General features: G+C 41.7%; 1 protein-coding gene and 1 long non-coding RNA gene across 9 annotated transcripts in view; one reads left to right on the forward strand and one right to left on the reverse strand.

The window, feature by feature from the left end:
• Nucleotides 1-22,009, reverse strand: part of PAGE4 (PAGE family member 4) — a 151,821-nt gene that overhangs the window by 41,956 nt on the left and 87,856 nt on the right. The window lies entirely within an intron of this gene.
• The window catches only part of LOC132006900 (uncharacterized), a 39,995-nt gene continuing 26,802 nt past the window's right edge, over nucleotides 8,817-22,009 (forward strand). The window contains exon 1 of the long non-coding RNA XR_009401246.1: nucleotides 8,817-9,092. This is a non-coding gene — a long non-coding RNA (uncharacterized LOC132006900). The remainder of the gene's footprint in view (nucleotides 9,093-22,009) is intronic.

The following is a 22,009-nucleotide window of genomic DNA, read 5'->3' on the forward strand; positions in this document are numbered from 1 at the left end:
CCAGAGATGCCAGACTGTGGATACAGATCCACAGATAACACAGAGACCACACACCTGGGACTGAACACAGACCGCCCCCCACCCAAGCAGCTCACAGACTTCACACCCAGAACGGAAAGTCCCAAACAGTAAAGAGTCTTCACACCCTGGCACAGACCCTCAAAAAGCCACTAATATGCATTGGATCACATATACACAAACAGCTCAGAGACCTGACATCTGGGGCAAGAGCCCCCTTGGGAGTGGAGCCATTTCATACTGAGGATACATAGACCTCTAAATATCTAGACCTCACAACCTAAAAAATAGATCCCCAGAGAGTTCAGTATAATACATAAACTCCATGTACCTCTGAGCCTATACAAAGACCTCTAAATAGGTGAAAGACCTAAAATCCTGGACACAGACCCCCAAGGACCTCAGAGAGCTATCCAAGCACCAGTCCATCCAGGCAACTCCACAACTCACTCTGGACACAGACACATGAACAGCTCAGAAAGCTCATACCCTGGGCACAGAACACCAAAGAACTCAGGGACCCAACAGGCTTGAAATGGACCTCCAGAAATTATACAAACCATACATGCTTAATAGACTCACCAGAAATTCAGATACCTCATACTCTGGGGCACAGACCCCCAAATAGCCACAGAAAACATATGCTTGAAAATAGAACATCAAATAATTCAGAAATCTCACAGTGCACCTGTACAGCTTGGAGTCTTAAAAAATCTTTACATAGACCTCTTCCCCTTCCCAAAAAGAGCCCAGAGAAGCCACACCCTAAACCCAGACCTCCTAAAAGCCACAGAACTCACACCCTAGGAATCATACCCCCAAACACTCCCAAACAACTCAGCATCCTTACACCCTGGAACAAGGATTCTTATAGAGTTCTGAGACTTCACACCAAGAATGCAGATCCAGAAAACCTCAGAAAATTCAAAACTGAGGACATAGATCCCCAAAGAATTCAGAGACATCATACCCTGAACACAAACCTCCAAAAAGCTGAAAGACCTCACATCAGGAAAAAGGCAAAGAGTTTAGAGATATAATATCCTGTACAAAGACCCAAAAATAGACTTGCAGATTTCTGAGCCTGAATACAGATTCCCCAAAGAGGTGAAAGACTGTAAATGATGGGAAACAGGCCCACAATTAACCAGGAACCTCATACCTGGGGCCACTTTTTCAAAGTGCTTAGACAACTCCCACTGTGGTCATGGGCCTCTGAAATAGTCCCAAAACAACATCCTCTGGGATATAGACTACAGAAATCATGGACTTTACACCCTGTGCACACACCTCCATGTTGTTCAGAGGCCTTCAAAATGCTAGATACTTCATGCTCTGAACAACGAACTCCAAAACTAAAAGACCTCGCATCTTGCATATGGACACATAGTCCCATAAGCAGGACAAAGCCCTCATAACCCAGGTGAAGAATCTCCTAACACGCTGGGACACAATTTAGAAAACTCAAAGCCTGGGACACTGATTTTTAAAATGTTCAGAGACATTATGCTTAATTTTTTTTTATTAAAGTATAATTGACATATAATGTTGTATTAGTTTCAGGTATACAACGTATTGATTCAAAAATTCTAAATATAAAAATTAAAAAAAATTCTAAATATTACTTGGTGCTCACCATAGTAAGTGTAGTCACTATCTGTCACCATATAATGTTATTACAATATTATTGATGATATTTCTTATACTTTTCATTTCTGTGACATATTTATTTTAAAACTGGAAGTTTGTATCTCTTAATCCCCTTTATCAATTTGCCCATCCCTTTATCCACCTACACTCTGGCAACCAAAAGTTTGTTCTCTGTCCTTAAGAGTCCATTTCATTTTTTGTTTGTTTGTTCATGCATTTTGTTTTTTAGATTCCAAGTGAAATTATATGGTATTTGTTTTTCTCTGACTCTAGCATAATACTATCTAACTCCAAACATATTGTCACGAATGCCAAGATTTCATTCTTTTTTATGGCTGAGTAATATTCGATTGCAGATATCTATAGCTATAGCTATAGCTATCACATCTTCTTTATCCATTCATCTACTGAAGATACTTGGGCTGCTTCCATACTTTGGCTATTATAAATTATGTTGCAATAATAAAAGTTTGCATATATTTTTTCAAATTAATGTTTTAGTATTCCTTTGGGTAAATACCCAGTAGTGGAATTGCTGGATCTTCTGGTATTTCTATTTTTAATTTTTTGGAAACCTCCATACTGTTTCCATAGTGGCTGCACAAATTTGCATCCCACCAACTTTAAGAGGGTCCCTTTTTCTCCACATCTTCACCAACAGCTATTGTTTCTTGTGTTGTTGACTTAAGCCATTTTGATAGATGTGAGGTGATATTGCATTATAGTTTTTTTTAAGATTTTATTTATTTATTTGACAGAGATCACAAGTAGGCTGAGAGGCAGGTAGAGAGAGAGAGAGAGAGAGGCAGAGCAGGCTCTCCACTGAGCAGAGAGCCCGATGCGGGGCTTGATCCCAGGACCCTGGGATCATGACTTGAGCTGAAGGCAGAGTCTTTAACCCACTGAGCCACCCAGGTGCCCCTGCATTATAGTTTTGATTTGCATTTCCCTGATGATAAACGATGTTGAGATTCTTTTCATGTGTCTTTTGGCCATCTGGATGTCTTCTTCAGAGAAATATCTGTTCATCCCTTCTGCCCATTTTTCATCATATTACTTATTTTGAGGGTGTTCAGTTTTATAAGTTCTTTATATATTTTGGATACTAACCCTTTATCAGATAAGTCATATGTAAATATCTTCTCCCATTCTTTAGGTTTCCTTTTAGTTTCATGGATTGTTTCCTTCACTCTGCAGAAGGTTTTTATTTTGATGAAGTCCAAATAGTTTATTTTTGCTTTTCTTTCCCTTGCCTCAGGAGACATATCTAGAAGAAAGTTGCTATGGCTGATGTCTGAGAAGTTAATGCCTGTGATCTCTTCTAGGATTTTTATGCTTTCAGATCTCATATTTAGGTACTTAATACATTTTTAAACTTGTTTATGTGTATGGTGTTAGAAAGTGAACCAGTCTCATTCTTTTGCATGTTGCTGTCCAGCTTTCCCAACAACATCTGTTAAGAGACTATCTTTTTCCCATTGGATATTCTTTCCTGCTTTTTCTTTCTTTCTTTTTTTGGTAAGTGTGCTTTTTTTTTATTGATTAGACTTTCTTTTTATTTTTATAAACATATATTTTTATCCTCAGGGGTACAGGTCTGTGAATCACCAGGTTTACACACTTCACAGCACTCACCAAAGCACATACCCTCCCCAATGTCCATAATCCCACCCCCTTCTCCCAAACCCCCTCCCCCCAGCAACCCTCAGTTTGTTTTGTGAGATTAAGAGTCACTTATGGTTTGTCTCCCTCCCAATCCCATCTTGTTTCATTGATTCTTCTCCTACCCACTTAAGCCCCCATGTTGCATCACCACTTCCTCATATCAGGGAGATCATATGATAGTTGTCTTTATCTGCTTGGCTTATTTCGCTAAGCATGATACGCTCTAGTTCCATCCATGTTGTCGCAAATGGCAAGATTTCATTTCTTTTGACGGTTGCATAGTATTCCATTGTGTATATATACCACATCTTCTTGATCCATTCATCTGTTGATGGACATCTAGGTTCTTTCCATAGTTTGGCTATTGTGGACATTGCTGCTATAAACATTCGGGTACACATGCCCCTTTGGATCACTACGTTAGTATCTTTAGGGTAAATACCCAATAGTGCAATTGCTGTGTCATAGCGCAGTTCTATTTTCAACATTTTGAGGAACCTCCATGCTGTTTTCCAGAGTGGCTGCAACAGCTTGCATTCCCACCAACAGTGTAGGAGGGTTCCCCTTTCTCCGCATCCTTGCCAGCCTCTGTCATTTCCTGACTTGTTGATTTTAGCCATTCTGACTGGTGTGAGGTGATATCTCATTGTGGTTTTGATTTGTATTTCCCTGATGCCGAGTGATATGGAGCACTTTTTCATGTGTCTGTTGGCCATCTGGATGTCTTCTTTGCAGAAATGTCTGTTCATGTCCTCTGCCCATTTCTTGATTGGATTATTTGTTCTTTGGGTGTTGAGTTTGCTAAGTTCTTTATAGATTCTGGACACTAGTCCTTTATCTGATATGTTGTTTGCAAATATCTTCTCCCTTTCTGTCAGTTGTCTTTTGATTTTGTTAACTGTTTCCTTTGCTGTGCAAAAGCTTTTCATCTTGATGAAATCCCAATAGTTCATTTTTGCCCTTGCTTCCCTTGCCTTTGGCGTTGTTCCTAGGAAGATGTTGCTGCGGCTGAGGTCGAAGAGGTTGCTGCCTGTGTTCTCCTCAAGGATTTTGATGGATTCCTTTCGCACATTGAGGTCCTTCATCCATTTTGAGTCTATTTTCGTGTGTGGTGTAAGGAAATGGTCCAATTTCATTTTTCTGTATGTGGCTGTCCAGTTTTCCCAGCACCATTTATTGAAGAGGCTGTCTTTTTTCCATTGGACATTTTTTCCTGCTTTGTCGAAGATTAGTTGACTGTAGAGTTGAGGGTCTATTTCTGGGCTCTCTATTCTGTTCCATTGATCTATGTGTCTGTTTTTGTGCCAGTACCATGCTGTCTTGATGATGACAGCTTTGTAATAGAGCTTGAAGTCCGGAATTGTGATGCCACCAACGTTGGCTTTCTTTTTCAATATTCCTTTGGCTATTCGAGGTCTTTTCTGGTTCCATATAAATTTTAGAATTATTTGTTCCATTTCTTTGAAAAAGATGTATGTTACTTTGATAGGAATTGCATTAAATGTGTAGATTGCTTTAGGTAGCATAGACATTTTCACAATATTTATTCTTGCAATCCAGGAGCATGGAACATTTTTCCATTTCTTTGTGTCTTCCTCAATTTCTTTCATGAGTACTTTATAGTTTTCTGAGTATAGATTCTGTGCCTCTTTGGTTAGGTTTATTCCTAGGTATCTTATCGTTTGGGGTGCAATTGTAAATGGGATTGACTCCTTAAGTTCTCTTTCTTCTGTCTTGCTGTTGGTGTAGAGAAATGCAACTGATTTCTGTGCATTGATTTTATATCCTGACACTTTACTGAATTCCTGTACAAGTTCTAGCAGTTTTGGAGTGGAGTCTTTTGGGTTTTCCACATATAGTATCATATCATCTGCGAAGAGTGATAATTTGACTTCCTCTTTGCCAATTTGGATGCCTTTAATTTCCTTTTGTTGTCTGATTGCTGAGGCTAGGACCTCTAGTACTATGTTGAATAGCAGTGGTGATAATGGACATCCCTGTCGTGTTCCTGACCTTAGCGGAAAAGCTTTCAGTTTTTCTCCATTGAGAATGATATTTACGGTGGGTTTTTCATAGATGGCTTTGATGATATTGAGGTATGTGCCATCTATCCCTACACTTTGAAGAGTTTTGATGAGGAAGGGATGCTGTACTTTGTCAAATGCTTTTTCAGCATCTATTGAGAGTATCATATGGTTCTTGTTCTTTCTTTTATTGATGTGTTGTATCACATTGACTGATTTGCAGATGTTGAACCAGCCTTGCAGCCCTGGAATAAATCCCACTTGGTCGTGGTGAATAATCCTTTTAATGTACTGTTGAATCCTATTGGCTAGTATTTTGGTGAGAATTTTCGCATCTGTGTTCATCAAGGATATTGGTCTATAGCTCTCTTTTTTGATGGGATCCTTGTCTGGTTTTGGGATCAAGGTGATGCTGGCCTCGTAAAATGAGTTTGGAAGTTTTCCTTCCATTTCTATTTTTTGGAACAGTTTCAGGAGAATAGGAATTAGATCTTCTTTAAATGTTTGGTAGAATTCCCCCGGGAAGCCGTCTGGCCCTGGGCTTTTGTTTGTTTGGAGATTTTTAATGACTGTTTCAATCTCCTTACTGGTTATGGGTCTGTTCAGGCTTTCTATTTCTTCCTGGTTCAGTTGTGGTAGTTTATATGTTTCTAGGAATGCATCCATTTCTTCCAGATTGTCAAATTTGTTGGCATAGAGTTGCTCATAGTATGTTCTTAAAATTGTTTGTATTTCTTTGGTGTTAGTTGTGATCTCTCCTCTTTCGTTCATGATTTTATTTATTTGGGTTCTTTCTCTTTTCTTTTTGATAAGTCGGGCCAGGGGTTTATCAATTTTATTAATTCTTTCAAAGAACCAGCTCCTAGTTTCGTTGATTTGTTCTATTGTGTTTTTTTGGTTTCTATTTCATCGATTTCTGCTCTGATCTTTATGATTTCTCTTCTCCTGCTGGGCTTAGGGTGTCTTACTTGTTCTTTCTCCAGGTACTTTAGGTGTACGGTTAGGTTGTGTACCTGAGACCTTTCTTGTTTCTTGAGAAAGGCTTGTACCACTATATATTTTCCTCTCAGGACTTCCTTTGTTGTGTCCCACAGATTTTGAACCGTTGTGTTTTCATTATCATTTGTTTCCATGATTTTTTTCAATTCTTCTTTAATTTCCCGGTTGACCCATTCATTCTTTAGAAGGATGCTGTTTAGTCTCCATGTATTTGGGTTCTTTCCAAACTTCCTCTTGTGGTTGATTTCTAGCTTCAGAGCATTGTTGTCTGAAAATATGCAGGAAATGATCCCAATCTTTTGATACCATCTGAGTCCTGATTTAGGACCGAGGATGTGATCTATTCTGGAGAATGTTCCATGGGGCACTAGAGTAGAATGTGTATTCTGTTGCTTTGGGATGAAATGTTCTGAATATATCTTTGATGTCCATCTGGTCCAGTGTGTCATTTAAGGCCTTTATTTCCTTGTTGATCTTTTGCTTGGATGATCTGTCCATTTCAGTGAGGGGAGTGTTAAAGTCCCCTACTATTATTGTATTATTGTTGATGTGTTTCTTTGCTTTTGTTATTAATTGGTTTATATAGTTGGCTGCTCCTACATTGGGGGCATAGATATTTAAAATTGTTAGATCTTCTTGTTGGACAGACCCTTTGAGTATGATATAGTGTCCTTCCTCATCTCTTATTATACTCTTTGGCTTAAAATCTAATTGATCTGATATAAGGATTGCCACTCCTGCTTTCTTCTGATGTCCATTAGCATGGTAAATTCTTTTCCACCCCCTCACTTTAAATCTGGAGGTGTCTTCGGGCTTAAAATGAGTTTCTTGGAGGCAACATATAGATGGGTTTTGTTTTTTTATCCATTCTGATACCCTGTGTCTTTTGATTGGGGCATTTAGCCCATTAAGATTCAAGGTAACTATTGAGAGATATTAATTTAGTGCCATTGTATTGCCTGTAAGGTGACTGTTACTGTATATGGTCTCTCTGTTCCTTAGTGATCTACCACTTGTAGGCTCTCTCTTTGCTTAGAGGACCCCTTTCAGTATTTCCTGTAGAGCTGGTTTGGTGTTTGCAAATTCTTTCAGTTTTTGTTTGTCCTGGAAGCTTTTAATCTCTCCTTTATTTTCAATGATAGCCTAGCTGGATATAGTATTCTTGGCTGCATGTTTTTCTCGTTTAGTGCTCTGAAAATATCATGCCAGCTCTTTCTGGCCTGCCAGGTCTCTGTGGATAAGTCAGCTGCCAATCTAATATTTTTACCATTGTATGTTACAGACTTCTTTTCCCGGGCTGCTTTCAGGATTTTCTCTTTGTCACTAAGACTTGTGAATTTTACTATTAGGTGACAGGGTGTGGGCCTATTCTTATTGATTCTGAGGGGCGTTCTCTGAACCTCCTGAATTTTGATGCTCATTCCTTTTGCCATATTGGGGAAATTCTCCCCAATAATTCTCTCCAGTATACCTTCTGCTCCCCTCTCTCTTTCTTCTTCTGGAATCCCAATTATTCTAATGTTGTTTCGTCTTATGGTGTCACTTATCTCTCGAATTCTCCCCTCGTGGTCCAGTAGCTGTTTGTCCCTCTTTTGCTCAGCTTCTTTATTCTCTGTCATTTGGTCTTCTATGTCACTAATTCTTTCTTCTGCCTCATTTATCCTAGCAGTGAGAGCGTCCATTTTTGATTGCACCTCATTAATAGCTTTTTTGATTTCAACTTGGTTAGATTTTAGTTCTTTTATTTCTCCAGAAAGGGCTTTTATATCTCCTGAGAGGGTTTCTCTAATATCTTTCATGATTTTTTCGAGCCCAGCTAGAACCTTGAGAATTGTCATTCTGAACTCTAGATCTGACATATTACCAATGTCTGTATTGATTAGGTCCCTAGCCTTCGGTACTGCCTCTTGTTCTTTTTTTTGTGGTGAATTTTTCCGTCTTGTCATTTTGTCCAGATAAGAGTATATGAAGGAGCAAGTAAAATACTAAAAGGGTGGCAACAACCCCAGGAAAATATGCTTTAACCAAATTAGAAGAGATCCCAAATCGTGAGGGGGGAGAAAGGGGATAAAAAGAGGTTCAAAAAGGAAGAAAGAAAAAAAAAAAAGAAAAGAAAAGAATTAAAAAAAGAAAATAAAGAAAAATATAAAAAAGAAAAAATATATATATTAGATAAACTAGTTAAAAAAACGTTAAAAAAGAAAAAGGTACAAGTTAAAAAGAAATTTTACCAGAAGGCGAGAAAAAAAACAAAAAATGAAAAAGAAAAAAATTAAATTAACCTCAAGACTAAAAACAATCACAGGGAAAAAGCCATAAGTTCCGTGCTTTGCTTTCTCCTCCTCTGGAATTCTGCTGCTCTCCTTGGTATTGAAACCGCACTCCTTGGTAGGTGAACTTGGTCCTGGCTGGATTTCTTGTTGATCTTCTGGGGGAGGGGCCTGGTGTAATGATTCTCAAGTGTCTTTGCCCCAGGCGGAATTGCACCGCCCTTAGCAGGGGCCGGGGTGAGTAATCCGCTCAGCTTTGCTTTCAGGAGCTTTTGTTCCCTGAGCGCTTTCTGTAGAGTTCCAGAGGACGGGAATACAAATGGCGGCCTCCTGGTCTCCGGCCCGGAGGAGCCGAGAGCCCGGGGCCCCACTCCTCAGTGCGCCCTCAGAGAACAGCGTCCAGTAACTCCCGTCTGCCTGACCTCCGGCCGCGCTCTGAGCTCACCGAGCCTGCGACCAGTTCAAGGTAACACCGAGCTGTGAGCTTACTGTCGGCTCTGTCTCTGTAGCCGGCTTTCCCGTTCCAATACCCGCAAGCTCTGCGACACTCAGACACCCCCGATCCTTCTGTGACCCTGCGGGACCTGAGGCCACGCTGACCCCGCGTGGGCTTCACCCCGGTTTAGCCCCTGGAGCGATGTCCCTCAGCGGAACAGACTTTTTAAATTCCTGATTTTGTGCTCCGTTGCTCTGCCGCTTGCCGGGAGCCGGCCCCTCCCCCCGGGGTCTATCTTCCCGTCGCTTTGGATTCACTTCTCCGCTGGTCCTACCTTTCAGAAAGTGGTTGTTTTTCTGTTTCCAGAATTGCTGTTCTTCTTCTCTTCGATCTGCCGATGGATTTTCAGGTGTTTGCAATCTTTAAATAAGCTATCTAGCTGATCTCCTGGTAGCGGAAGTAGTCTCAGCCTGCTACTTCTCCGCCATCTTGACTCCTCCTCTTTCCTGCTTTTTCAAAGATTCATTAACCATATAGTTGGGGGTTTATTTCTGGGGTTTCTTTTCTGTTCTATTGATCTCGGTGTCTATTTTTTTTTAAAGATTTTATTTATTTATTTGTCAGAGAGAGAGAGAGAGAGAGTGAGAGCAAGCACAGGCAGACAGAGTGGAAGGCAGAGGCAGAGGGAGAAGCAGGCTCCCTGCTTAACCAACTGAGCCACCCAGGCGTCCCTCTGTGTCTATTTTTGTGCCAGTATTATACTCTTTTGGTTACTACTGCTTTGGAATATAACTTGAAGTCCAGAATTATGATGACTCCAGCTTTGCTTTTTCGTCTTCAAGATTGTTTTGGAGTCCCCTGTGGTTCCCTACAAATTTTAGGATTGTTTGTTCTAGTTCTCTGAAAAACGTTGTTGCTATTTTGGTAGGGGTTGCATTGAATGTGTAGATTGCTTTGAGGAGTATACACTTTAACAATATGTGTTCTTCCAATATATGAGCATGGGATGTCATTTCTTTGTGTTGTCTTCAATTTCTTTCATCAATGTTTTATAATTTTCAGAGTACAGGTTTTTCACCTCTTTGGTCAGGGTTATTCCTAGGTATCTTAATATTTTTGGTGCAATTTTAAATAGGATTGTTTTCTTTTTTTTTCTTTTTTAAAGATTTTTTTTATTTATTTGCCAGAGACAAAGGGAGAGAGAGCGAGCACAGGCAGACAGAGTGGAAGGCAGAGGCAGAGGGAGAAGCAGGCTCCCTGCGGAGCAAGGAGCCCGATGTGGGACTCGATCCCAGGACCCTGGGATCATGACCTGAGCTGAAGGCAGCTGCTTAACCAACTGAGCCACCCAGGCGTCCCTAAATAGGATTGTTTTCTTAATTTCTCTTTCTGCTGCTTCATTATTGGTATATAGAAATGCAAAAGATTTCTGTGCATTAATTTTGTATCCCGCAATTTTATTTCATTATTCTATTATTTTAAAGATTTATTTATTTATTTGACAGAGATCACAAGTAGGCAGAGAGGCAGTGGGGGAGTGGCACGAGAGGAGCAGGCTCCCTGCTGAGCAGAGACCAGCCTGGACCCATAATTGGGTCCTTCCTTAGTTTTCTCTGAGAGAGGGAAATGTGGAGGCCGAGAAAAATTAAGGCCATCCCACTTCAGGTTTAGCCTTAGCATAAGTACACCCATCTTAGCTGGGGCAGCCATCTCAGACCCCTGTGCCCTAAGGCTGAACTCTCCTCTACTTTACTTTAGTTCTTAGAACCCCCACCCTGCTTTAGTAACAGGAAGCCCCACCCTGCTTTAGTTCCGAGAGCCCCCCACCCTGCTTTAGTAACAGGAACCCATAAATACCCATGCCTTAACTAAGCTCGGGGTCCAAGTCCCTACTTCGCTGTGTCGGGTATTCTTGGGCCCAAGCTTAAGCTTGTTAAATAAACCCTTGTGTGATTGCATCGGTGTTGGCTCCTTAGTGATCTCTCGGATGTGAAAACTGTGGTACAACACTTTTAATCTCATGAAACAAACTAAGGGCTGCTGGGGAGCGGGGAGGGGGGTAGGGGTAGGGATGGGGTGGCTGGGTGATGGACACTGGGGAGGGTATGTGCTATGGTGAGTGCTGCAAAATGTGTAAGACTGATGAGTCACAGACCTGTACCTCTGGGGCACATAATACATTATATGTTAATTAAGAAAAAAAAACAAAGAAAGAAAAAAAAGGAAAAAATAATGGAAAGCCACTAATATCAGCTAATATTCATTAAGAATTTATTAAGTGACAGATGACAAGGGAGCATAAGATTAGCTGAAGACAAAGCAAAAGCTGACACCCTGCAAACTCCTGGGTGGGACATGTGCGACATTCTTTCAAGAATCTCCCAACTAGGGGCGCCTGGGTGGCTCAGTGGGTTAAGCCGCTGCCTTCAGCTCAGGTCATGATCTCAGGGTTCTGGGATCGAGTCCCGCATCAGGCTCTCTGCTCAGCAGGGAGCCTGCTCCCCCCTCCCTCTCTGCCTGCCTCTGCATCTACTTGTGATCTCTCTCTTTCAAATAAATAAATAAAATCTTAAAAAAAAAAAAAAAAGAATCTCCCAACTATCTCAATACTAATACCTTGCTAGAGGGGAAAACAACCTTAATTTGACAATGGCATGGTGTCTGATATCTTATAAGTATCTTGTAGGTTCGTCCTCTTTAGCATATGAAAGTTCTTTTGAAACCTCCCTTTTCTTTACTTCCCCTAACTCCCAAGTATATAATCACTGCTCCTTAAGCCTCTGGTGCTGCAGCTCTTTCTGACCACAGGCCCTGGGCCAGTGCTTTACTAAATGTAGCATTTTGCACCAAAGATGTCTCAAGAATTCTTTCTTGGTCATTGGCTCCAGACCTTACCCTACCAAACCTTATCTGTATTACAAACCCCATCAACAGACACTAATCCCAACATTTTATGTAATTAACCCACTTAAATTTACAAGCAAACCAATGAGGATGGGCCTCTTAATGTTCCATTTTGGAGATGAGGACCACTAAGGTATAGATAAGTTTATTCAACCCTCCAGGCTCCACAGTCAGTCTATGGGAGAAGCAGGGTTCACATCCCGCATTTTGTATCCTCCCTTAAACTTCTTTTCTACCTTGAGAAATATTACCAGATGTCCACAAATGGTACTTGCATGACCATACTTGTTATAAAGGAAAATTTGTACCCAAGATGGCTGACCGAGCTGACTAAAAGGTCCCGCCCATTGTTCTAAGGGACTTCTTGTTCTTCCTCCCTACCCCATTTCCTGTGGGTGTCAAAAGTATCAAGTATGTGGAAGTAGAAGGGTATAAATTACCATCCCTGCTTGTACTCTGGGCTCAGACCTTTAGAGGACACTCTCCTCTGAGCCCACTGGTGTTAAATAAACCTCCGATCCTCCAAAGTCTCCGAGTACCACTTGGTTCTTCCATCAGGACCCAGTCCAGGTTCTGTAATAGTTATAGGACGTCTCTAATATCATGTTGCCATGAATAATAGTGATCTCATAGTAGAAACAGCCATTTAACCTCTTCACTGACAGAATGTCGAGTTTCCCTCCCCCTCCCCCTCACAGGACACCCCCACCATCATTAGAGAACAACAGCCAAGCCTTTTAGCATAACTCATGATCCAACTTAAGCCTGGACTACGTTTCTGGTTATTCCAATCACTCTTCTCCTACATTCATTCATTAATTCAATAAACTAACATTTCTTCAGGCCCTGCTATATGTCAAATATAGCCAAGTACTGTGCTATGATGTGGTTTTAGAACGTAGGTGAGGTTCAGTGGGGTGGAGTCCAGCGCCCAGGACCAAGAAAGAATTCTTGGAATGTCTTTGGCACAAAATGGTGGTTTATTAAAGCATGGGGGTAGGACCTGTGGGCAGAAGAGCTGCTGTAGGAGGGTTGTGAGGGGTGACTGCTTATATACTTGGGAGTTGGGGAAGGTAAGGAAAAGGGAGGTTTTCAAAAGAACTTTCATATGCTAAAGAGGACCAAGGATATGTAGGCCTTGCCATTGTCAGGTTAAGGTTGTTTTTCCCTCTAGCAAGGCATTAACATTAAGATAGTCTGGAGCTTCCTGGAAGAATGTCATATATATATACATATATATATATATATGTATATATATATGCGCAGGCAGAGCAGCATAGGTTGAGGGAGAAGCTGGCTCCCCGCTGATCAGGTATGTATGTATGTATGTGTGTGTGTGTGTATATATATATATATATATAATCACCCAGGAATGGGGTGGACGAAGGTTTTAGGGTATCAATCAGCTTGTGCTTTGTCTCCAGCTAGACTTCTGCTTCCTCATCACTGGGGCCTGGGAATACAGCTATAAACAAAACAAAATTCTTGCTTCTGCAGGGGTTCCTTGCTGGAACAGAGGTCAGCAAACTTTTTCTTGTATAGGACCAAATAGCAAATAGTTTAAAGTAAGAGAGTCATCTGATCTCTTTCACGACTACTTAACTCTGCTATTGAAATGCAAAAGCAGCCATAGACAATATGTAAAGGGATGGGCGTGGCTGTATTGTTATAAAATTTTATCTCCAGAAACAGATAGTGGGTCAGTTTTGGCCCTGGGGCAATAGTTTGCCAACCTCTCTCTTCTAAACTTAGGCAAATCACAGACCTATACCCCTGAAACAAATAATATGTTATATGTTAATTAATTGAATTTAATTTTTTTAAAAAGGGACAGCTTGTAAAAGGATAAAAGGAGGGTGCCTGGGTGGCTCAGTCTGTTAAGTGTTTAAGCATCTGCCAGGATCCTGGGATCAATCCCAGCATTAGGCTCCCTGATCAGCAGGGAGCCTGCTTCTCCCTCCCCCAATGCTGCTCTGCCTGCTTGTTCTCTCTCTCCAATAAATAAATAAAATATTTAAAAAATAGAGACATTGGCATTGGAGATATATTGGCATTAAGCCAATACATAATAGATGTATTTCAGGTGGTGATGAGTGCTATGGAAATTAAATAGGGTGAGCAGGTAGAGACTGACTGTGGTTTCTAGCTATTTTCCAAAGGATGTGTCTGAGAAGGCCTCACCAGGAAGGAAATAAGAAGCAGAGAGACCTGAAGGGGGTAAGGGAATCAGCCATGGGATTATCTGGGGGTACTGTCCCAGGTGAAGAGAACCACAAGGATAAAAACCTTGAAGTCCAGTCTCTCTCTCTCTCTCTCTCTCTCTCTCTCTAGCATCACTTCCCTCTGGTCTCTTGCTCTAATGACCCTTATGAGTGAGGCCTTCCTACCCACGCTAAATATAATCCCTCCACCCCCAGTATACCCCAACATGCCCTTTCCTCCAGCTTGGCCTTATCATTCTATGCAGCACTTGCCATTCTCTGATATATGTATTTACTGACCTAATCTATAAAATCAGGGACTCTGTTGGTTTTGTTCTCTCTTGTGTCCTCAGCACCTAGAACTGTACTCACGCCTATGACAGGTGCTCAGAAAATTTTTTGAAGGTGGCTAGAAGCCAGGCACTTGGTGCACATTACTAAAACACACAGATATCCTCCAAGGTGGGCATTTTCCTGAGACTCAGAGAGGATTAAGGTCACACAACCAGGACTTGAGGGCTACAGGCTTTGAAATGAAGTCTTCCAGTTTCCAAAACCCACAAGTCCTGGATATTTGGGTGTCAGGCTTGAGGTGAGATGGCCCCAACATCTGAGGACAAAATGTGTCCATCCACTACAAGTCGGTACCCATTCCATATCTGATGTCAGAAGACACAGAAGGAATCCCCTGCAATGAGATCTCCACAAAGCAGTTCAGGGGACTGAATTGTGACTCCCCCTAGACAGTGGGTGTGACCCCCTCAATCCCAGGGAATGGACTGAAGGAAGTAGTCACCCTCTACATCCATGTAGTCACCTACATGGGCTAAGCAGAAAGATGTGGATGAGTTTACAAAAAGTCACATCACACATACCTCTCGTGGATTTTTTGGACAGTGACCAGACTAGCAGGAGGAGGGCATTCATATATGGGATGTGGTCTTAGATTTCTCAGAATGACCTCCTGGAGAGACATTTGAAATCTGGCTTAGGTAAGCTTGGTGGATTTGTACCCACCATGTGGCTTCTATAGAGACCCTCACCATATACATTATAAACTGTTACAGCACACACACACACACACACACACACACACACAGGTGGATACAGTAGAGATACATTTTTTCCTTTAAAATATTTTATAACTTATAAAACATAATGAGAGTGAAAAAACAGATGAGCAACAGCATAAATTTACACATTACAAATATTTTTTCTTTATATAATGCAATACATAACCATTTTAACAAACTTATATCTAAATTGAACTATTTTCTGGCTCAGTTTTACAAATTCATTAATTATGTCATGAAAATTTATACTTTTAACAACTTTCTTTTTATTTTATTTAAGTTTTTATTTTAATTCCAGTTAGTTGCCATACAACTTAAGAAACAAAACAAATGAGCAAAAGGAAAAAAGAGAGAAAGAGAAATCAGGAAACAAACTCTTGAGAACAAACTGAAGGTTACCAGAGTGGGGAATAGGGTGACAGGTAAAATAAGTGGTGGAGATTAAGGAGTGCGAATGTCATGATGAGCACTGGAGGATGTATGGAATTGTTGAGTCACCATATTGTATACCTGAAACTAATATAACACAGTGGAGATAAATTGCAATAGCTGATATTCACTGAGCATTTCCTCTATGTCAGATCCTGTTTAAGAGTGTAATTCATTCAGTCTCTTCCTATCGGCACCCTTATTTACATCCTTCAAGGCTACATTTAAAAAGCACCTTCATGGGGCGCCTGGGTGGCTCAGTGGGTTAAAGCCGCTGCCTTCAGCTCAGGTCATGATCCCAGGGTCCTGGGATGGAGCCCCACATCGGGCTCTCTGCTCAGCAGGGAGCCTGTTTCCTCCCCTCTCTGCCTGCCTCTCTGCCTACTTGTGATCTCTGTCAAATAAACAAATAAAATCTTAAAAAAAAAAAACAAGCACCTTCATGAAGGGCACCTGGGTGAATCAGCAGGTTAAGCATCCAACTCTTGACTTCAGCTCAGGTTATGATTTCAGGGTCTTTTTTTTTTTAAGATTTTATTTATTTATTTGACAGACAAAGATCACAAGCAGGCAGAGAGGAGGAAGCAGGCTCCCTGCTGAGCAGAGAGCCCAATGTGGGGCTCGATCCCAGGACCCTGAGATCATGACCTGAGCCGAAGGCAGCGGCTTAACCCACTGAGCCACCCAGGTGCCCCATGATTTCAGGGTCTTGAGATCAAGCCTCGAGTCAGGCTCCTTGCTTAGGAGGGAGTCTGCTTGAGTTTCTCTCCCTCTGCCCCTCTTCTTGCTCTCTCTCTAAAATAAAAATAAATACATGTACCTGTTTCATGAAAGCTGTTCTGATCGTTGAACTTGAAGGTGACCTCTTTTTCCTTCAAAAGTTTATGACATTCTCTTGTACCCCCTTGGAAGTTCTAGATACTTCTTCATCTAAGTTATTTGTGAGCATGCTTCAAGATTATAAAAAGCTTTATTTCAAGATCTTGTCTCATACATCATTTTCCTTACAAGTCCATATGGTACCTGGAGTATTTGAGTCTAGGCTTAGTGACTTTCAGAATATTTGATCCCTCCCCATGTTTCAATTCCCTTTGTTGTCAAATGAAGAAGATAATGGTATTGCCCTAGTAGGACTGTTGTGAAGAATGAGATAATGTATGTAAAACCCTTTTCTAAAATATCCTAGGTGACTTCAAACCATACTCAGTGAAATGGGATGAATTGGGTTCTATTTAGGTAATTCTCTGCCACAGCTGTATACCATGTAAGCATCCCTGAAAATGAGACCGAGATCCTGATTCAGTACATTTGGAGTGGGGCCCATCTGCATCTTTGAGGCCATGCTTTGAGGAGCTAGGATATAGCACTGTGCTCAGGAGCCCTGGGTCGGGATTCTGAGGCTGTGCCAGGACTCAGCTGGAAAGACTGCTGTAATAGACTTGTCATGTCCTCCAAGGGAATAGCCAGGGAGGCTGCTGGCAAGAATGCTGGGGATTTCCCACTGTGCATCCCTCTGGCAGCATGCCATTTTACTCGGGACATGGGAATCACTTAATCATAATGCACAGTGCCAATTTTCTCATGCAAAGATGAAAACACTGGTTCACTTTCCCTCATCAGCAGAAATTGAGTTCTAACTTATCTCTAGACTAATGGATATTGCTTTGTAGAACTATATTCACTACTCCATTGCCAATAGCAATGAGTAAGTAGTGGGAGCAGTCAGTAAAGTTCAGAGGTCCCATAGTGGCTGAGAGGTAGTGAAACTGTGTGACTTGGGCTGAGAACCAGGTGTTTGTAAGAATTAGGACTGAATCTTTGAAGTCACATGGGGAATTAGATTGGAAGGAGGGATGGAGTGCTGTAGAAAAGGAAATAGATTTCACAAAGTGAAGGAAAATTTGTTTTCACCATGTCGTCCAGGAACACTTTTCTTTCTTTTTTTTTTAAACATATAATGTATTATTAGCCCCAGGGGTACAGGTCTGTGAATCGCCAGGTTTACACACTTCACAGCACTCACCATAGAATATACCCTCCCCAATGTCCATAACCCCACCTCCCTCTCACTACCCCCCTCCCCCCGGTCACCCTCAGTTTGTTTTGTGACATTAAGAGTCTCTTATGGTTTGCAGGACCACTTTTCTTAAAAAAAAAAAACAAACATAATTATACAAGTAATACAAATTTATTATCTTATAAAAAAAGAAGATACAGATCAATAAACAAACTCCTCCATAATTCCACAATGTATACTGTTAATACTTTAGAAGGAAATCCTATGGCTACATCCTCACACGTCTCCATATACTTAGAAATGACACTTCCAAGACAGAGTGCTGTGTACTTCACATAACAACTATACTTGGTGAACTGTCATTTTTGTCTTTAGCCCATTTTCCTATTCTTTTTCTTCTCTGTTGGTGAAGATGCTTTATCTATATTAAGTAACTTTTTAAAATATGCTAATTTTTAATTAATCTGGGATGTATTCTGGTATAAGGCATGGAATATAATCCTGAAAGTTTGCATTTATTATCGGTTTTTCTAAACTGTGAAACTGTTTTCCTATCAGCATTAATGGAATAATGAAGACTCTCACCTTAAAAAATCACATTGTTGGGAGTGCCTGGGTGGCTCAGTGGGTTAAAGCCTCTGCCTTCAGCTCAGGTCATGATCCCAGGGTCCTGGGACCAAGCCAAGCCCCTCATCGGGCTCTCTGCTCAGCGGGGAACCTGCTTCCCCCTCCTGCTCTGCCTGGTTCTCTGCCTACTTGTGATCTCTCTTTCTCTCTGTCAAATAAATAAATAAAATCTTTTTAAAAATTACATTGTTGGATCCTTGTAACCCTGAGGTATATAATGTGATTAGCTCAGCCCAGCAGACAAGAAAATTAAAGCATAGAAAAGGTGAATAGTTTGGCAAGGAGTTGAACCAGACTTTGTTTTAGAGGTTGTCAGTAAACCTTATGTCTGGCATGTCTAGGTGGCTCAGTCCTTAACCATCTGCCTTGGGCTCAGGTCATGATACCAAGGTCCTGGGATTGAACCCCACATCAGGCTCCCTGCTCAGTGGGTAGTCTGATTCTCCCTCTCCCACTTCCCCTGCTTGTGTTCCCTCTCTCGCTGTGTATCTCTCTGTCAAATAAATAAATAAAATCTTAAAAATAAGTAAATAAACCTTATTTCTATTAAATAAATGTTAAACAGATCACTTTATTTCATCCCCCAAATGTAATTGATTCCCATAAAGGAGCTAGAGCATTCATCTCCAGAGTCCCTACTCCTTGGGAATAGCAATGCTGTGTTGTACTGAATGGATCCTCTTCTCTGGGAAGACATTTACAATACGTCATTTAGGGATGACTGGGTGGTGCAGTCAGTTAAGTGTCTGTCCTTGGCTTGGGTCATGATCCCAGGTCCTGGGGTCGAGCCCTACCGCGGCTCCCTGCTTGCTTCTACGCCCTCTGCCTGCTCTACCCACAGCTTCCTCTGCTTGTGCTCATTTAGGGGCACCTGTGTGGCTCAGTGGGTTAAAGCCTCTGCCTTCAGCTCAGGTCATGATCCCAGGGTCATGGGATTGAGCCCCACGTCGGGCTCTCTGCTCAGCAGGGAGCCTGCTTCCTCCTCTCTCTGCCTGCCTCTCTGCCTGCCTCTCTGCCTACTTGTGATCTCTGTCAAATAAATAAAATCTTTTAAAAAAATACATCATTTATCCCCCCAAAGTGTAATAAGTAGGAATAGAATTCTTCATCTCTATCAGTACTTTTTTTTCAACTAAAAACTTGTAAATTGTGGGGTGCCTGGGTGGCTCTGCCTTTAGCTCAGGTCATGATCCCATAGTCCTGGGATCAAGTCCCATAGCCTGCTCCTTGCTCAGCAGGGAGTCTGCCTCTCCCTCTGCCTGCTCTGTGCTTGTGCTGTCTCTTTCTCTCTCTCTGATAAAGTCTGGAAAAAAAAAAAAAGAAAAGAAAGAAAGGAGCGACTTGAGTACAAAGACTGGCAAAGACCAGACCAAACCAGTCTGTGCCAAGATGGACCCCAGTGCTAAACTTTCACCAACTTTTCCCCTCATTATTATACTAAAAACCACACCCCAGGGTGAAGATTTAACATGTTAATTAAACATGTGATGTGTGAAGAAGCATAATCTTTTAAGTACACAGGTGCAAATAAATCACAGCCTCTACATGCTTAGACCACCCTTTTCCCACCTAAGTTTCTTTGAAAAACTCTCCCTGACCTCTCCCTGGGGAGTCAGCCTGAGGATTGTTTCCTTTGTGGTATTTCCCTTGTGCTCCAGCATAAGCCCCAATAAAGCCTTGCCTGAAACTCCCATTTGGCCTTTTGTCCATTTTTTTTTAAAGATTTTATTTATTCATTTGACAGAGATCACAAGTAGGCAGAGAGGCAGGCAGAGAGAGAGAGGAGAAAGCAGGCTCCCTGCCGAGCAGAGAGCCCAATGTGGGGCTTGATCCCAGGACCCTGGGATCATGACCTGAGCCGAAGGCAGAGGCTTTAACACACTGAGCCACCCAGGCGCCCAGTCCATTTTTATTTTTTAGTGAGCCCAAGGGTCTAGTTTGGTAACATGATGACCTGGAGCATGTTATACTGTCTGGCACCTGTTTCTTCCTCAAAATGTCCACTTTATTAAAAAAAAAATAGATTTTTTTTATTTATTTGAGAGAGAGAGCATGAGAGGAGAGAGGTCAGCAGCAGAAGCAGACTCCCCACCGAGCAGGGAGCCTGACACAGGACTCGATTCCGGGACTCCTGGATCATGACCCGAGCTGAAGGTAGTCATCCAACCAATTGAGCCACCCAGGTGCCCTCCAATTTCTTTTTAAAACGTCCAAGTTGGATGAGCCTCAAAGTCCTGGCTCTAAAATTCCCTTGATCTCTCAATTGCATTAAACACAGAAGTATATACAAAGATGTGTCTTAGAAAAAGCAACAGGCAGAGCTCTGTTCCTGAAGAGGGGTGGAGAATTGAACTGAAAGGCAGGTTGTGGCCACATTTCGAATGGCCTCAAAGGACAACTGAGGATGTTTGAACATTACCTTATGGCCATGGAGAATTATGGAAGGTTTTAGACCAGGACAGTATTGCTGAAGATAGGTTTAGGTAACATAAAAATAAATTCCCAGGAAGAAAGAGTAATAGGATGAGAAAAATATGAAATGCATCAGAAAGTTATTCTGGGCAGACTCCAAAAGATTTGAGCTGTACCTCTTCTGTTTTCACAGGTGCATTTGTTTTGTTTTTAATAATGTAGCATTGAATATCACGATTTAAAAGTTTTTATTTTTAGTTTTTATTTTTTAAAAGATTTCATTTATTTGAGAGAGAAAAAGACCATGCAAGCAGGGTGAGGGGCAGAGGGAGATGCAGACTCCCCGCTGAGCAGGGATCCCGATGCAGGGCTCAATTCCAAGACTTGGGGATCATGACCTGAGCCAAAGGAAGATGCTTAAGGGACTGAGCCACCCAGGTGTCCCAAGTCCCTCTTTCAATAAGCATCCTGTCTCTGCACTTCTGCAAGATATGCTACTCAAGGGTATAGAGTTTTAGCTATCCTGGAATGTTGGATTTGATGGTTAGGGTTGAGGGGATCCAAGTTCAGTCCCAGCTCTGTCTCAATGGTGCAGGCAGAACTTTGGTTTTTCAACTCCTCTTGGGGCCATTGCCTTCTGAATATATAATATGTGGTAGGCAAACACTCGTTGAATGTGTTGCATGATTTGCAATGTAAAAACTGTGTTCTGTTGACCTGGCAGGATTGCCATCTTTGTTGTGAATGAGTGAAATGAGGGAAGGCAAGAAGCAACATGCACATCAGTTGAGCAATTCCAAAGCAATAAAACATGGCGGAGGACTTGCTGAAGGAACCTGTGCATAGTGGCATCTGCTGCTTGTTACCATAGGAAGCAGCAGGGAGGAGTGGACCCAGAATGAAAACTGGGGCATTTTGGTTCCACATCATGTCCCCTCTGCCCCGACCAGGAATGAGTTGAAGACCTGTATGGGAGGGTCTGTCAGCAATGGTTTCTTTTTTTTTTTTTTTTAAGATTTTATTTATTTGACAGAGAGAGATCACAGTAGGAGAGAGGAAGGGAAGAGATCACAGAGAGAGAGGAAGGGAAGCAGGCCCCCTGCTGAGCAGAGAGCCCGTTGTGGGACTCGATCCCGGGACCCTGAGATCATGACCTGAGCCGAAGGCAGCGGCTTAACCCACTGAGCCACCCAGGCGCCCTCAGCAATGGTTTCTTACCCTCACTGCCAAGTCCTGGTCATCAGAGGACACTAGAAATACAAATTATTAGAGATTTTTCACTTT

Source organism: Mustela nigripes, chromosome X (genome assembly GCF_022355385.1).
Source record: "Mustela nigripes isolate SB6536 chromosome X, MUSNIG.SB6536, whole genome shotgun sequence".
Lineage (NCBI taxonomy): Eukaryota > Metazoa > Chordata > Mammalia > Carnivora > Mustelidae > Mustela > Mustela nigripes.